The sequence below is a fragment of the Macaca mulatta genome, chromosome 12 (genome assembly GCF_049350105.2).
Source record: "Macaca mulatta isolate MMU2019108-1 chromosome 12, T2T-MMU8v2.0, whole genome shotgun sequence".
In the NCBI taxonomy this organism is placed as follows: domain Eukaryota; kingdom Metazoa; phylum Chordata; class Mammalia; order Primates; family Cercopithecidae; genus Macaca; species Macaca mulatta.
In genome coordinates this window covers 135,190,455-135,208,716 of record NC_133417.1, presented here as the reverse complement: position 1 = coordinate 135,208,716, position 18,262 = coordinate 135,190,455, and the positions used below count along the sequence as shown (strand labels likewise).

The window sequence follows — 18,262 nt, the reverse complement described above, 5'->3', positions numbered from 1 at the left end:
AGTAGCCGAGCCCGTGGTGGAGCAGCAGGTAGGCCCTGGTACACTTCTGCCCCTGTGGAGCTAGTCTGGAGCTGTCCCGGACCCCTCAGGGCCTTCCCACCTGATGGTCCTGGAGCCCCTGGAAGCTGCTAGGCTTCAAGTCTATGACGCTTGGCTCAGTAGCCATGACTTCTAATCATGGTGATCTCCATGAATTTCTCAGGATACAGACTCACTGCAACAGGTAACCAGAATGAGGAACCCAAAGGTACTAACCAGCATTTTTATGCCGGGTAGGTAAAGACAAACAAGAAGGAAAAGAAATAAAAGGAAACAGAAAGAACTGAAGAGAAAGGGAAAGGCAAGACAGGACAGAGGGTGGTACACAGCGGAATGGCAGAATACACTGCTATGCCACGTGCTCTTGGGAGTCCGGCACAGGGTTGTGGTGCGTTGGGGAGGGATGCTGCCTCCTATTATCCATTTTACCTCTCACCCTTGATTTTATTTATTTCTTTTTTTTTTTTTTTTTTTTTGAGACGGAGTCTCACGCTGTTGCCCAGGCTGGAGTGCAGTGGCGCGATCTCGGCTCACTGCAAGCTCCGCCTCCCGGGTTCCCGCCATTCTCCTGCCTCAGCCTCCTGAGTAGCTGGGACTACAGGCGCCGGCCACCGCGCCCGGCTAATTTTTTGTATTTTTAGTAGAGACGGGGTTTCACTGTGGTCTCGATCTCCTGACTTTGTGATCCGCCCGCCTCGGCCTCCCAAAGTGCTGGGATTACAGGCTTGAGCCACCGCGCCCGGCCCCTTGATTTTATTTCTAAGTAGCCAGACGACGAAGAGGCCCAGCCCTATCCCACCTCCCTTTAAAGAAACTTTCTAAAAGTCCTTAGTTAATACTTAGCTTCCAAGTCACACTTAGCTGTCAGCGAGGTTAGGACACGAGGTTGGATTTGAGGGCCCTTCTCCCTCAAAAACCACTCAACTCCCTATATTATGGAAATTCACCACCACCACCAACCCATCAAAATGGGAAGCATTAAGCCTATCTAAAAGTTTTTTTTCTTTTGAGACGGAGTCTCCCTCTGTCACCCAGCCTGGACTGCAGTGGCATAATCTCAGCTCACTGCAACCTCTTCCTACTGGGTTCAAGCAATTCTTCTGCCTTGGCCTCCTGAGTGCTGGGATTATAGGCAGGTGCCACCATGCCCGGCCAATTTTTGTATTTTAGTAGAGACAGGGTTTCGCCATGTTGGCCAAGCTAGTCTTGAGCTCATGACCTCAAGTGATTCACCTGCCTCGGCCTCCCAAAGTGCTGGGATTGCAGGTGTGAGCTACCATGCCAGACCTGAAAAGTTGGGTTCTCTACTAAAAGGTGACATTAATTGTGGAGAGGCAACTTGCAGCCTGGAGTGAGAGTAACAAATCCCCTGTCCCACTGTCATGTCTCTTCTCTATTTTTTTTTTTTTCACCTCTCCTGGCCAGCAGTTTGCATAAACTTCAGAATGGCCACTTCGAGCTTCCTCTGAACCTATTTCAGTTCCCTGAAGCTACTCTCTGCAGCTATATTCTTCTATGTCTTAGTCCCCATTTTCTTTTTTTTGTTGTTGTTTTTTTTTGAGACGGAGTCTTGCTCTGTTGCCCAGGCTGGAGTGCAGTGGCACTATCTTGGCTCACTGCAGCCTCCGCCTCCCGGGTTCAAGCAATTCTCCTGCCCCAGCCTCCCGAGTAGCTGGGACTACAGGCGCCCGCTGCTATGCCTGGCTTTTTTTTTTGTATTTTTAGTAGATACGGGGTTTCACCATGTTAGCCAGGATGGTCTCGATCTCCTCACCTCATGATCTGCCCGCCTCAGCCACCCAAAGTGCTGGGATTACAGGGCGTGAGCCACCATGCCCAGATTAGTCCCCATTTTCAAGAAGGGGCTCCTCTTTCCACACCAGGCCACCCAAGTCCTATGGCTGCTGGTCAGTCGGTAGATTCACTGCACTAGAGTCAGGTGTCTATCCTTGGTCCAGTGGCAAGTGGTAGGCTGGGGGATTGTGCCAAACAGATGGTGATTTATCTCAGGTGGAGGCTCGGACAGGTGTGAAATGACCGACGCACCCAGGCAACTCTATTTTCCCACTAACATATTTAGGTGAATCAAGTAGGTGGGCCACAAATAGCTTCACACACTCAGGACCGTCATAACAAAGAACCACAAATGGGGTGGCTTAAAATAACACAAATTTATTTCTCCCGATTCTGGGGATAACTCACGGTGTTAGTAAGGCCATGCTCCTTCTTTCTGAAGGGGAAGTCTCTTCTTAGCTTCTGCTAGTTTGCTGAAAATCTTTGGCAACTTTTGCTGCATCCCTCCAATCTCTGCCTTCATCATCACATGGCTTTCTGTGTGTCTGTCTTCACATAAGGACACCAGCAGCAAGGACACCAGTAGTATTGGATCAGGGGCTCATGCTACTCTAGCAGAATCTCATTTTAACTAATTTCATCTGCAATGACCTTGTTTCTAAATAAGGTCATAGTCTGTGGTACTCAGGGTTAGGACTTCCAAAAATCTTTTTGCGGGGAGACATAATTCAGTCCCTAACATATACGTACATGGGTTATACAGCCTACAGCCTATCTTCCATAAATCAGATACATACCTAAGCATTAAGGCAGAATTACTCCTGAATGCTCCTCACAGTGGCACTACTACATGGATGTGCCTACTACGTCTTTACGTATCCATCAATTGCTCTTAGTTATGCTTTTAATAAAGTAGTCTTGGTGTTACCACTCTCCAAAAAAGAAACAAGGTTAAACAAAATCCGTGTTTAAAAGTAATATTTAGGAATAATTATTTCACTTATATAAAAACATCCTTTAGTCACAGCTTAAACAAGCTCCACTAATTGGGAACAATTAGTTTGACACAGTGGGCAGAATGTAAAAGCATTAAAAATGTTGCCAAGAGCTTCTTGGCCCTTTTTTATACATTTTTTTCAGACAGGGTCTCACTCCAGCCAAGCAGGCTAGAATGCAGTGGCGCAATCCCGGTACACTGTACCCTGGACTCCTGGGCTAAAGCAATCTTCCCACCTCGGCCTGCAAGTAACTGGGACTACGAGCCGGCGCCACCATGCCCGGTGAATTTTTGTATTTTTTTGTAGAGACGTGGTTTCACCACGGGAGTTGAGGCTGGTCTCAAACTCCCGACCTCAGGTGATCTGCCCACCCTGGCCTCTCAAAGTGCTGGGATTACAGGTGTGAGCCACCGCGCTGGGCGGTTCCTAGCTCTCTTCGGCTCCCATGGCCGCCATCTTCAGAAGAGCGAGCCTTGGGGAACCAAAGTGCGGAAGACTGTAATGGCGGAGCGGAGGCTTTAAAGGGTATGAATGTGGAAACCACTTTTTCCAGCCAAATGGCAATCTATTTCTCTCTTTCTTTTTTTTTTTTTTTTAAGGCAGAATCGTGCTTTGTCACCCAGAATGGACTGCAGTGGCGTGATCTCAGCTCCCTCCAACCTCCACCTCCCGGGCTCAAGCGATTCTCCTGCCTTAGCCTCCTGAGTAGCTGGGATTACAGGCGCCTGCCACCACGCCCGGCTAATTTTTTTTTTTTGTATTTTTAGTAGAAATGGGGTTTCACGATGCTGGCCAGGCTGTTCTTTTTTAAAAAATGCTGAAGATATACTTTAATACAGTTTTAAACAGGAGGAAGGCTCATCTTGGTACAAAAGGACCTTACCATAACAAAAATGTAAGATAGGGCAGGAAAATGTGCAAAAAATTTGTATATCTTACCTCATATAATCCTTGAAACATTATTATGAGGTAGAAAGTTGTATCTGTTGGGCCGGGCGCGGTGGCTCACCTGAGGTCGGGAGTTCAGACCAGCCTGGCCAACACAGCAAAACACCGCAAAACACCGCCTCTACTAAAAATACAACATTTGCCGGGGGTGGTGGCGCATGCCTGTAATCCCAGATACTGGGGAGGCTGAGGCAGGAGAATCGCTTGAACCCGGGAGCCGGAGGTTGCAGTGAGCCGAGATGGCGCCATTGCACTCCAACCTGGGCAACAAAAGCGAAACTCCGCCTCAAAAAAAAAAAAAAAAAAAAAAAAAGGTGTATCTGTTTTCTGGGGTAAGAAAACTAACCCGGCCGGGCGCAGTGGCTCATGCCTGTAATCCCAGCATTTTTGGGAGGCCGAGATGGAGGATCACGAGGTCGGGAGACTGAGACCATCCTGGCTAACACGATGAGACCCCATCTCTACTAAAAATACAAAAACAAATTAGCCAGGCGTGGCAGCGGGCCCCTGTAGTCCCAGCTACTCAGGAGGCTGAGGCAGGAGAATGGCGTGAACCGCATAGGCGGAGCTTGCAGTGACCCAAGAGATCGCGCCACTGCACTCTAGCCTGGGCAACAGAGCTAGACTGCTTCTCAAAAGAAAAAAAAAGAAAACTAACCCATCCGACCGGGCATGGTGGCTCAAGCCATCTCTACAAAAAATACAAAAATTAGCCGGGCATGATGGCGGGGCATGATGGCAGGGTATGATGGCGGGTGCCTGTAGTCCCAGCAACTCGGGAGGCTTAGGCAGGAGAATCGCTTGAACCTGGGAGCCGGAGGTTGCGGGGAGCCGAGATGGCGCCATTGTACTCCAACCTGGGCAACAAAAGCGAAACTCCGCCTCAAAAAAAAAAAAAAAAAGGTGTATCTGTTTTTTGGGGTAAGAAAACTAACCCGGCCAGGCGCAGTGGCTCATGCCTGTAATCCCAGCACTTCTGGGAGGCCGAGACTGGCGGATCACGAGGTCGGGAGACTGAGACCATTCTGGCTAACACGATGAGACCCCGTCTCTACTAAAAATACAAAAAACAAAATAAGCCGGGCGTGGCAGCGGGCACCTGTAGTCCCAGCTACTCAGGAGGCTGAGGCAGGAGAAGGGCGTGAACCGCGTAGGCGGAGCTTGCAGTGACCTGAGAGATCACGCCACTGCATTCCAGCCTGGGCGACAGAGCGAGACTCCGTCTCAAAAGAAAAAAAAAAAAGAAAAGAAAACTAACCCATCCGGCCGGGCATGCTGGCTCAAGCCATCTCTACAACCCCATCTCTACAAAAAATACAAAAATTAGCCGGGCATGATGGCGGTGCATGATGGCGGGTGCCTGTAGTCCCAGCAATTCGGGAGGCTGAGGCAGGAGAACCGCTTGAACCCAGCAGGCGGAGGTTGCACTGAGCCGAGATGGCGCCATTGCACTCCAGCCCGGGAAACAAGGGCGAAACTCCGCCTCAAAAGAAAAGAAAAGAAAAGAAAGTTGTATCTAACCAGTCCGGTTGGGCATGGTGGCTCACGCCATCTCTACAACCCCACCTCTACAAAAAAATAAAAATAAAAATTAGCCAGGCATGATGGCGGGTGCCTGTAATCCCAGCAATTCAGGAGGCTGAGGCAGAAGAATTGCTTGAACCCAGCAGGCGGAGGTTGCACTGAGCCGAGATGGCGCCATTGCACTCCAGCCTGGGCAACAAGAGCGAAACTCCGCCTCAAAAAAAAAAAAGAAAAAGAAAAAGAAAAGAAAGTTGTATCTAACCAATCCGGTCGGGCACGGTGGCTCACGCCATCTCTACAAAAAAAAAAAAACAACAAAAATTAGCCGGGCATGATGGTGGGTGCCTGTAATCCCAGCTATTCGGGAGGCTGACGCATGAGAATCACATGAACCCAAGCGGCGGTGGTTGCAGCAAGCCAAGATCGCTCCACTGCACTCCAGCCTGGGGCGGCACAGTGAGACTGTCTAATAAACAAAAAAAAAAACCCAAAAGATACTGATCAGATAAACACATAAGCAAAACTAAGATGTCCACCATGGTAAGTGCTATCAAGAAGAGAGACCTGTGCTCGCTTCCGCAGCACATGTATTAAAATTGAAACGATACAGAAATTAGCATGGCCCCTGAGCAAGAGACACCCTTTCCCTTCTGAGCCTGCTTAAAAAAAAAAAGAGAGAAATATGCTGGCTTTGTAGAACGCGGTCAGGAGCTTTGTCCTGATACGGGGAAGATGAAAAATTATTGGTTTTTATTATTTTTAAAATTTTTATTTTTTTGAAACGGAGTTTCGCTCTTGTCGCCTAGGCTGAAGTGCAATGGTGCAGTCTCTGCTCACTGCAACCTCTGCCTCCCGGGTTCAAGCGATTCTCCTGCCTCAGCCTCCCAAGTAGCTGGGATTACAGGCACTCGCCACTACACCCAGCTAATTTTTATATTCTTAGTAGAGACGGGGTTTCACCATGCTGGCCAGGCTGGTCTCAAACTCCTGACCTCAAGTGATCTGCCCGCCTCGGCCTCCTAAAGTGCTGGGATTAGAAGTGGGAGCCACCGCGCCTAGCCAAATTTTTGGTTTTTAAGGAGGTGAGGTGGTTGGCATACTATATTCCAATGATTGTGAGACACTTTTTTTCTTACAAAATCGCTGAAATCAAAGTTTAATTAGCATTGTTTTCTTTCTGGGCTATATGTGAAATAATGATGTGGCCTATACTCAGGGGCATTTTAGAGTTGGTGAGATACGGTGATTAGGTTTGCAATTTTAAAAGTTCATGTTGGATGTAATATGGAGAATAGATTTATGATCAGCTACATGGATCAGGCTTAATTTTATAATAAAATGCAGAAATTGACTATTGATGCTGAGTAACACTAATGTTTTTATCTCAACTCTTTTATTTTTTGAGACAAGGTCTTGATCTGTCACTCACGCTGGAGTGCAGTGGCTCGATCTCGGCTCACTGCAACCCCCGCCTCCCAAGTTCAAGAGATTATCCTGCCTCAACCTCCCAAGTAGCTGGGATTACAGGCATGCACCACCACATCTGGCTAATGTTCGATATTATTATCACACGCTGGTCAATGTGTTTTTGTGAACTGTCAACGTTCCAAGATTTTGTGCTGAGCTGGTGCGTCTGAGACTCTTACGATTTTCAGGCTTACTCTCTGCTCCAATTATACCTGCTTTGTACAGCCACAAATCCAGAGGGTTGGTCAGAGCTGAGCTTTCCCAAACAATAAAACATTTGTAAGAAATTCTACATATTCACAGTGATGACAGATGCTTTCCTCTGTGGCATGCATCAAAACATGTTCATCAGATTTTGGAAGCACAAGTTAAGGCGTTAAAATGTGGCATATAACACATTTGAGGGTGTAGGTATTTTCTTTTAGATTATTAGTTAAAAATATTTCTACAGAGGACGTTAGAATAAAATGGTTGCAGAACCACAGCAGCACATTTATTTGTAAAACCAAAGGACAGGCTGAGCGCAGTGGCTCATGTCTGCAATCCCAGCACTTTGAAAGGCCGTGGCAGGTGGATCATTTGAGGTCAGGAGTTCAAGACCAGCCTGGCCAACGTGGCGAAACCTTGTCTCTACTAAAAATACAAAAATTAGCCTGGTGTGATGGCGGGTGCCTGTAATCCTAGTTATTCAGGAGGCTGAGGCACGAGAATCATTTGAACTCAGGAGGCGGAGGTTGCAGTGAGCCAAGATCACGCCATTGCACTCCAACCTGGGCAACAGAGCTCCGTCTCAAAAATAAAAATAAAAATAAATAAGGAAAATGAAAGAGTCATGGAAAGGGTAAAATCTGACTGATTTAGTGCCAGTATTTAACATTGCTTCAGCATTTTCTGCTGTGTACCAGGCAGACTGCTGAGTGGTTTCCCAAACAGCATTCCAGTCACAGTCCCTAAAGATGCTCAGGGAGAAGAGGGTTCTGTGGTCCTAGGAAAAGCTCCACTCTGCAGTCTTCTCTTGGAGATTCATGATGCGAAATAGGATTTTAAAGGCTCTGAGAAATTTCAGAGAAAAGAAGGAAATATAATTTTCTTTTACTTAGAATTTTCCAATCTTTTCTAATCACGAAACTTTTTTTTAATATTTGTGTATTCATTTTTTTTTTAAAAGAGGGGCTGCTGGGCATGGTGGCTCACGCCTGTAATCCCAGCACTTTGGGAGGCCACAGGGGGCGGATCACCTGAGGTCAGGAGTTCGAGACCAGCCTGGCCAACATGGCAAAATCCCGTCTCTACTAAAAATACAAAAATTAGCTGTAATCCCTGCTACTAGGGAGGCTGAGGCAGGAGAATTGTTTGAACCGAGGAAGTGTAGGTTGCAGTGAGCTGAGATGGTGCTACTGCACTCCAGCCTAAGCGACAGAGCAAGACTCCATGTCAAAAAAATAATAAAATAAATAGAGAGGGGTGTCAGTATTTTGCACAGGCTGTACTCCAACTCTTGAGCTCAAGCTTTCTGTCTCAGCCTTCTCAATAGCTGGGACTATAGGCTCGCACTCCTGCACCTGGCTCATGATGCTTCTCTTTGAGAAATACTGGCCTGGAGTACTTTTTACATACATCTGGTTCTCACTATATTTGTGAAGTAGCTACAACTTAACTTCACAGAAGAATGGAATGGAACATCAGGCAGGTTACGCCAGGTCACACAGCTACTAATACACAATCTTTTTGTGTGTGTCTGTGTGTGTGTGTGACAGTTTTGCTCTTTTGTCCAGGCTGCAGTGAAGCGGTGTGATCTCGGCTCACTGCAACCTCTGCCCCACCACCTGGGTTCAAGTGATTCTCCTGCCTCAGTCTCCCGACTAGCTAGAATTACAGGAATCTACCACCACACCCGGCTAATTTTTGTATTTTTAGTAGAGGTTTCACCATGTTGGCCAGGTTGCTCTTGAACTCCTGACCTCAGGTGATCCACCCGCCTTGGCCTCCCAAATAGATTACAGGCGTGAGCCACCGCGTCCAGCCTCTAATACACAATCTTTGACGCAAACTCAATTTTTCTTTTTTTTTTCTTTTTTGAGATGGAATCTCGCTCTGTTGCCCGCCCAGGTTGGAGTGCAATGGCACAATCTCGGCTCACTGCAACCTCCGCCTCTCGGTTTCAAGTGATTCTGAGTAGCTGGGATTACAGGTGTGCGCCACCAGCCCGGCTAATTTTAAATTTTTAGTAGAGACGGGGTTTCACCATGTTGGTCAGGCTGGTCTTGAACTCCAGACCTCGTGATCCGCCCACCTTGGCCTCCCAAAGTGCTGGGATTACAGGCATGAGCCACCATGCCCAGCTATGCAAACTCAATTTTTCTAAAAGAAAAAAAACAAAACCAAAACAAAACAAAAACCTCCAGTGCTTTTTCCAGCATAAAACACCACTTTCTTTTCTTTTCTTTTTTGAGACGGAGTCTTGCTTTGTTGCCCAGGCTGGCTGGAGTGCAGTGGTGCGATCTCAGCTCACTGCAACCTCCATCTCCTAGGTTCAAGCGATTCTCCTGCTTCAGCCTCCTGAGTAACTGGGATTACAGGTGCACCACCATGCCCAGCTAATTTTTTTTTTTTTGAGATAAAGTTTCATTCCTGTTGCCTAGACTAGAGTGCAATGGCACGATCTCGGCTCACTGCAACCTCCAACTCCTGAGTTCAAGTGATTCTCCTACCTCAGCCGTCTGAGTAGCTGGGATTACAGGTGCCCACCACCACACCAGGCTAATTTTGTACTTTTAGTAGAGATGAGGTTTCTCCATGTTGGTCAGGCTGGTCTCGAACTCCCGACCTTAGGTGATCCGCCTGAGTCAGCCTCCTAAAGTGCTGGGATTACAGGCAAGAGCCACTGTGCATGGCCCTGGCTAATTTTTGTATTTTTTTGTGGAGCGAGGATTTCGCCATGTTGGTCAGGCTGGTCTCAAACTCCAGACCTCGTGATCCTCCTACCTTGGCCTCCTAAAGTGCTGGGATTACAGGTGTAAGCCACCGCGCCCAGCCTAAAACACGACTTTCTTAGATGGGCATGGTGGAATGGGACTGTAGTCTGCTATTTTCAGGGGGCTAAACTGGGTAGATTGCTTGAACATGGGAGTTGGAGGCTGCAGTGAGCTATGATTACACCACTGCACTCCAGCTTAGGTGACAGATCAAGACCCTGTCTTAAAAAAAAAAAAATTATATACACATATACAAACAAAAAACAAAAACAAAACAAAACACTACTTTCACGTGAAACAGCATTTAATTTTATTTTTTTGAGATGAAGTCTCACTCTGTCGCCCAGGCCAGAGTGCAATGGCACGATCTTGGTTCACTGCAACTTCCACCTCTCAGGTTCAAGTAGTTCTCCTGCCTCAGCCTCCGGAGTAGCTGGGATTACAGGCATGTGCTACCACACCCAGCTCAGTTTTGTATTTTTAGTAGAGATGGGGTTTCACCATGCTGGCCAGGCTGGTCTTGAACCCCAGATCTCGTGATCCGCCTGCCTTGGCCTCCCAAAGTGCTGGGATTACAGGTGTGAGCCAACATGCTGGTCATGAAACATCATTTTAGAGCTAGGTAAAGCTTAGTTATCTCTTAGACTAGTAACCTTATTATGCTGATGAGCAAATAGGGCTCAAATTAAGTGCCTTGCCCCAAGTCAAGAGCTTGCAGACTGCAGGAGGAATGAAAGGATCCGTGACTCAGTGACTTCCAATTAAGTGCTCTACTGCCCCATATAATTATGAAGCAAATCTATGTCAACGTAGGGTGAGACCAAATTAACTGCCCAGATTGAGTAGGCACTCACAGGTACCAAGTGAACAATTTACCTGGGAAGAGGTGATACTGGAGCAATGTCCAGTTGTCACGTGATTTTGAAATAAGGATTTAGGAGCCACTTGACTAGCCTAACTAAACAGTGAATATTATTATTTTTAAGAGTTTAATCACCTTACTTGGATCATGCCATCCCTCTCCTCAGAAAAGTGCCATATGCCACTTAAAAAAATTAAGAGAAATTAAAAATTTCTGACTACAAATGATTTCACAACTCAAATTGGGCACATCCTGGAGTGTCACAAGACACAATGATTGGGAATCATTTTTCTGAAGTGTGTCAGACATGAGGAATAGAAGAATAATGCAGTTTATCATTACAAACACCTGGCCTAACCTGTAGGGCAGGGAAGGGAATGTTTGCTGCACTTGCTGCCGTCAGGAGGAGCAGTGAGGGAGTAAATGACAGCAGGAGGGAAAACCACAGCACACCTTGAGGAGGGCTCCAGCACAGCTGAGCTGGCCTGAGGGTCTCAAGTGCAGTGGTGAAGGGGTAAAGCATCTCTCTTTTGTTTTTGTTTTGAGACGGAGTCTCACTCTGTCGCCCAGGCTGGAGTGCAGTGCAATCGCAGTTCACTGCAACTGCCGCCTCCCAAGTTCAAGCGATTCTCCTGCCTCAGCCTCCCAAGTAGCTGGGATTACAGGCGCCCACCACCACACCCAGCTAATTTTTGTATTTTTAGTAGAGATGGAGTTTCACCATGTTGGTCAGGCTGGTCTCGAACTCCCAACCTCAGGTGATCCGCCTGCCTTGGCCTCTCAAAGTGCTGGGATTACAGGCGTGAGTCACTGCACCGGCCTAAAACATCTCTCTTAAGAAGGAAGAATAAGAGACTTTCAAAGAAAAACAAAAAGACAGCTGAAAAGAGGAGTGTAAATCAACACATAAACAACAGACATGAGGAAAATAATTTTTTTTCTTTATGATACAGGGTCTCATGGCTCATTGCAGCCTCAAACACCTAGGTTCAAGTGATCCTCCCACCTTAGCCTCCTGAGTAGCTGGGACTACAGGCTCATGTCACCATGCCCAGCTAATTATTTATTTTTAAAAATAGAGAAGGGGGTCTTGTTATGTTGGCCAGGTTGGTCTTGAACTCCTGGCTTCAAGTAATCTTTCTGCCTAGGTCTCCCAACGTGCTAGGATTATCTGTGTGAGCCACCATGCCTGGACAATTTTTTAGATTTTTTTGTAGAGATGGGATCTCGCTATGATGACCAGGCTATGGAAATAAATAAGCACAAGTTATGATACTGACTTTTGGAGTTTAAAAGGAGCAGCAGTTGTTCTTTCTGTGTGGAAATATTTTGGCTGTGGACGGTGGTCAGTGGGCAGAATGGACATGATAGCTTAGAAGTCTGCAAAAACATTCTTTTTTTTTGAGACAAAGTCTCACTCTATTGCACAAGCTAGAGGGCAGTGGCATGATCTCCACTCACTGCAACCTCCACCTCCTGGGTTGAAGCAATTATCCTGCCTCAGCCTCCCGAGTAGCTGGGATTACAGGTGTGTGCCACCATGCCCAGCTAATTTTTTTGTATTTTTAGTAGAATGTTGGCCAGGCTGGTCTTGAACTCCTGACTTCATTATCCACCTGCCTCATCCTCTCAAAGTGCTGGGATTACAGGCATGAGCCACCGCACCCGGCCGTGTCTTTGTCTTTTTTTTTGAGACAGAGTCTTGCTCTGTTGCCCAGGCTGGAGTGCAGTGGCTGGATCTCAGCTCACCGCAAGTTTCGCCTCCTGGGTTCAAGCCATTCTCCTGCGTCAGTCTCCCAAGTAGCTGGGACTATAGGCGCCCGCCCCCACGCCTGGCTAAGTTTTGTATTTTTTTTTTTTAGTAGAGACAGGGTTTCACCATGTTGGCCAGGATGGTCTTGATCTCCTGATCTTGTGATCCGCCTGCCTCAGACTCCAAAGTGCTGGGATTACAGGTGTGAGCTACCACACCTGGCCCCTTTAGTTTCTCAAAAGTAATTGTTACTTATATTAAAAAGAAAAAGGCCAGGTGCAGTGGCTCATGCCTGTAATACCAGAACTTTGGGAGGTCGAGGCGGGCGGATTACTTGAGGCCAGGAGTTCGAGACCAGTCCGGTAAACATTGTGAAACCCCATCTCTACTAAAAATACAAAAATTAGCCGGGCGGGGTGGTACATGCCTTTAGTCCCAGCTACTTGGGAGGTTGAGGCAGGAGAATCACTTGAACCCAGGAGGTGGAGGTTGCAATAAGCTGAGATCATGCCACCTCACTCCAGCCTGGGTGACAGAGAGAGACTCCATCTAAGAAAAAAAAAAAAAAAAGGTCAGAAGTTTCTAGACACTAAATCCTCCTTAAGGATGGGTAGAGAAGTTCATGCTTGTAATCCCAGCACTTTGGGACAGAGAGGCGCAAGGACTGCTTGAGCCCAGGAGTTTGAGGCTGCAGTGAGCTGACTGCACCACTGCACACCAGCCTGGATGACAGAATGAGATTCTGCCTCTAAAACAAACAAAAATGCCAAGAAACCTCCTTAAAATTTTGCAAGGAAAATTGGAAAATTAATCATTAATCAATCTGCACTCTCTCTAAAACTGTACAATTAGAATTATTTTCCCTCCACAAAAACAGCAGGAGTTTGTGACACAGCCATCAAAGCTACCTCAGTATTCAATGAGGGAGGTGGGTGAAAGGCGGTGCTGGCCAAATAGGGGGAATTCAGGCAGGACGCTACCTCAGAGTGAGAGTTAGCCATTTCCACTTTCATTTTAAATCTTTATTGCTTTTCTCTGATTATAAAAAGAAATGCTCATGGTAGAAAATTCAGATGTTTCAGAAATATGAATGCAAAGAGTAAAAATCTGTAACTCTAAGAATGCATCATTCCAGCTTTTTCTTTTAAGAATTATTTAAAACCTCACTAACATTTATTTAAAACACTTTTTTTTAAAAGTAGGATATGCTATGTTTAATCCAGCAACTTGCTTTTCTTGCTAGATTTTATTTGGTCTACTGAGTAAACAGAGATCCACCGCATTGTTTTTGAAAAGTTGGATAGTATTCTATGGCATGAATGAATCACAGTTTAACCACATTTCCTCTCAGGGAAAAATGTTTTTACAATTATTGACTTTGGTGAATAATCTTGCTCACATATCCTTGTGCATATGTGATGGCATTTTTGGATACCCAAATCCTAGAAATGGATTTGCTGGGTCAAAGGGTGTGTGCATTAACATTTTTATTAGACTGCATTTACATTTTAAATCTTTAAAATTGGTCCGCAGTTTGAAATGGCACTAGCTCAATTTGTTGTTGTCTCTCGCTCAGCCAGCCGTCACCAAGTCTAGTTTTAATTCCTTTGTCAGAAGTCATTGAGATGACAGCTTCCTGTCACAGGCTGGCATGCAACCTCAGGTGTTTTCAGTCTCTTAGTGCTACAACTCTAATGCACTTCAAAAATAATTGCCATTATTTTTAGGGGGATGAGCATTTTCATTTTTTTTTTTTTCCAGATGACACTAGCTTCAGATATCTTTTTGGAGTTTTGGATAGGATTTAGTAAAAGAGATAAAACAAGACTAATCTATTGCCCAATTCTTCCTTTTTTCATCTGCTGGAGTTAACTATGACATATTGGTGCTCTTTGGACAACCACCTGGGTTATTGGCTGCAAGAGGCCATATCTGCCAGTTCCCATCTACTTAGCATACCATTACTCTCTTTCTAACACTTTTCCAGTATTTGTCATGTTAAACCTAAATTAATTGTTCTGGCCACCTAAGCGACACTTCCATTTTGAGAGGACAAAGAAGACACCATTTCAAGAGTACAATACTGGTAACAGTACCCTCCTGAACCACTTAGTATAAAGCGATTTTTTGCGTCTTCTGGACTCATAGATTTCAAAATACCTGCACTCATTAACTTGCCAATTGGTCATGAACTTCCTTTGGAGTTAAAAAAAAAATACAACATATAAAAGATTAGCCATTAAAGTGTTTTTAAAAATCAAATACTAGCTACATTCTCCCCACTATAAATAATAATATATATGCGTCATCAGAGTAGGAACTAAATAATATTCAACATTCTTTCTAGCCCTGGCCAGGTTCGGCGTCTCACCCCTGTAATTCCAGAATTTTGGGAGGCCGAGGTGGGCAGATCGCTTGAGGCCAGGAGTTCAAGATCAGCCTGGCCAACATGGTGAAACCCCATCTCTACTAACAATATAAAAATTAGCTGGGCATGGTGGCGGGTGCCTGTAATCTCAGGTACTCGTGAGGCTGAGGCAGAAGAATCGCTCTAACCCAGAAGGCGGAGGTTGAGATCGCCCCACTGCACTCCAGCCTGGGTGACAGAGTGAGACTCTTGTCACAAAAACAAAAAAACCAAAGATGCTTTCCAGCCCTAACACTTTATTAATCTACAGGTTTTCAAAGAATTAGAATCCCATATAAGAAAATATATGTAAACTAGTACTAGAACTAGAGTAAGAATAACAGTAAAAAAAAATTTTTTTTTTTTGAGGTAGAGTCTCGCTCTGTTGCCCAGTGGTGAGATCTCAGCTCACTGCAACCTTTGTCTCCTGGGTTCAAGTGATTATCCTGATTCAGCCTACCCAGTGGCTGGGATTACAGGCTCATGCTACTCTGCCCGGCTAATTTTTGTATTTTTAGTAGAGACAGGGTTTCACCATGTTGGCCAGGCTGCTGTTGAATTCCTGACCTCAAGTGATCCACCCCTCGGGCTCCCAAAGTGCTGGAATTACAGGTGTGAGCCACCACACCTGGCCAAGTAAATCTTATTATTTATTTATTTATTTATTTTAAAGATTGAGTCTTGCTCTGTTGCCCAGGCTGGAGAGCAGTGGTGGGATCTCGGCTCACTGCAACCTTTGCCTCCAGGGTTCAAGCGATTCTCCTGCCTCAGCCTCCCGAGTAGCTGTGATTACAGATGTGCATCACCATGCCCGGCTAATTTTTTGTATTTTTAGTAGAGACAGGGTGTTGCCATGTTGACCAGGCTGGTCTCGACCTCCTGGCCTCAAGTGATCCGCCTGCCTTGGCCTCCCAAAGTGCTGAGATTACAGGCATGAGCCACTGTGCTCAGCCTCTTTTTTTTTTTTTTCAAGAGAAGGGGTCTTGCTATGTTGCCCAGGTTGGTCTGAAACTCCTTAGCTCAAGCAATCCTCCCACCTGAGCCTCCCCAAATTCTGGGATTATAGGTTTGAGCCACTGTGCCCAATCCTTGAGTGAATCTTTGATTTAGAAAGCAGTGCACTATTTTTTCTAAAGCTGGAGATCATCATTATAAAGATCAGCTTTGAGAAACTAAACTGACCCCAAGCTATAATCTGAAAGTTATTTTTTTGAATAAAAAAACCCCCTAAACCCAAAACAACATGGCATCAAGTAGTAAAAGAGAAGCGCCTGTATAAGCATACAATATATTTCAAATGTTACTATATAAACAAAGGAAATATTTATGTATAACATTTATATTCTGGACTATGTCAGTGGTGGTATGACACTAATGAGAGAAATAGCTGCCCTCAAATCCATGTCAAATGTGCAGTTATTTGGATTTATAAGGCCAACGAAAAAGATGCAGTGAAAAAGAGACTAAAAAACAGAATCAGCCCGAAAGAAGGATTCATCTAAATCTGGGGCATAATTTGGATAATATACAAAATTAAAAAAATAAAGACAGGAGAAAGAGGAGGAAATGTACAAGAAATAATTTTAGAAAGTCATTCCAGAAAAAAATCTATCTTATAAAACACATTTTAATGCTAGTCTTCTAGTACTTATTTATGTCAGGCCACCTCTTACTGGATGTTTGGTTTCCTGTGCTGAGACTCAGAAAAATTGTCTTGTGGTTAGAAAATAGCATATTCTCAAGGCAGTTGACTGAAAAGTATATTTTTTTGGCATGCCATTTTTTACAACAAATTTTACTTTAAAAAGAGGGTGAATTAATTAGCTTGGAGATTAACTCTCACTGGTAGAAGTATAGTGGATTTATTCAGCATGCTTAAAAAAGAAAATGGATCAGAATTTAGGATTTTATATATATGTAACCGACAGAACCTGAGATAAAGGGGAGTTTTTCACCTGCAAAAAAATAAAAATAAAAAATAAAAAAATAAAAATAAAGAAAAAGAAAAATTAAGAACACTGAAGGGATGGTGGGAAAGATTTCTTAAAAAGAGGAGTTAGGGCCGGGCGCGGTGGCTCATGCCTGTAATCCCAGCACTTTGGGAGGCCGAGGCGGGCGGAACACGAGGTCAGGAGATCGAGACCCTCGTGGCTAACAGTGAAACCCCATCTCAAATAAAAATACAAAAAATTAGCCAGGCGTGGTGTCAGGCGCCTTTAGTCCCAGCTACTCGGGAGGCTGAGGTAGGAGAATGGCATGAACCCAGGAGGCGGAGCTTGCAGTGAACCGAGATTGCACCACTGCCCTCCAGCCTGGGCGACAGAGCACGATTCTGTCTCAAAAAAAAAAAAAAAAAAAAAAAAAGAGTAGTTAGAGGAAGGTGTGCGCCTAAGTTAGACTTGAGGGCAAAGTCTGAAGAACGTCAACAACGTAAGTATTCTTTAGGAAGCCGAATGCCAGGAGCACTCCTAAGGATAATTTACTAAAATAAAAAGGTAAACAGATATTCAGCCTGTTGAGTCTTACAAATGAGAGAAATGAAGCATGCTTGTAAAATACCAGACCCTCAAAGGAAAGAAAATGCTAAAAAAGACAAAGTTTTAAAGGCTGTAGAGTGAAAATTAAAACATTCTAACTTACTTGAGGTAGATGAAAATAGAAAATCACGTAAGATTAGAACAGATTATATTTTTGACCACTCATGTTAGGAAGTGAAGAAATGTCAGGATCATAAATCTTAAAGCTGGCCAGGCGCGGTGGCTCAAGTCTATAATCCCAGCACTTTGTGAGGCCGAGGCTGCTGGATCACCTGATGTCAGTAGTTGGAGACCAGCCTGGCCAACATGGCAAAACCCCGTCTCTACTAAAAACACACAAAAAATTGGACAGGCGTGGTGGTCGGCACCTGTAATCCCAGCACTTTGGGAGGCTGAGGCCGGTGGATCACTGGAGGTCAGGAGTTTGAGACCAGCCTGGCCAACATGGCAAAACCCTGTCTCTACTAAAAACACAAAAATTAGCTGGGTGTGGTGGCACACGCCTGTAATTCTGTGCTGGCACAAGCCAGCTACTCAGGAGGCTGAGGCAGGAGAATCGCTTGAACCCAGGAGGCAGAGGTTGCAGTGAGCTGAGTTTGCGCCACTGCACTCCAGCCAGGGCAACAGAGGGAGACTCCCTCTTGATAAATAAATAAACAAATAAATCTTAAAGCCAATGGAAAAATCAATAATCCGTTTAAAAAAGGTATGAAGCCGGGAGCGGTGGCTCATGCCTGTAATCCCAGCACTGTGGGAGGCCGAGGCAGGCGGATCACGAGGTCAAGAGATCGAGACCATCCTGGCCAGCATGGTGAAACAAGGTCGCAGTGAGCTGAGATCGCGCCACTGCACTCCAGCCTGGCGACAGAGCGAGACTCGGTCTCAAAAAAAAAAAAAAATGTACAAAAAAGGATGACTTTCAGTATTTCATAAATCACCAAATGAGCAAAAACCCCTA

The 18,262-nt window shown here is 45.3% G+C and overlaps 1 protein-coding gene and 1 non-coding gene across 4 annotated transcripts in view; one reads left to right on the top strand and one right to left on the bottom strand.

Annotated features, from left to right (window-relative positions):
• Positions 1-18,262, bottom strand: part of FBXO36 (F-box protein 36) — an 86,966-nt gene that overhangs the window by 67,417 nt on the left and 1,287 nt on the right. The window lies entirely within an intron of this gene.
• On the top strand, positions 5,870-5,973 carry LOC114671583 (U6 spliceosomal RNA). Its single transcript, XR_003721619.2, has one exon. It is a non-coding gene; the product is annotated as a U6 spliceosomal RNA (small nuclear RNA).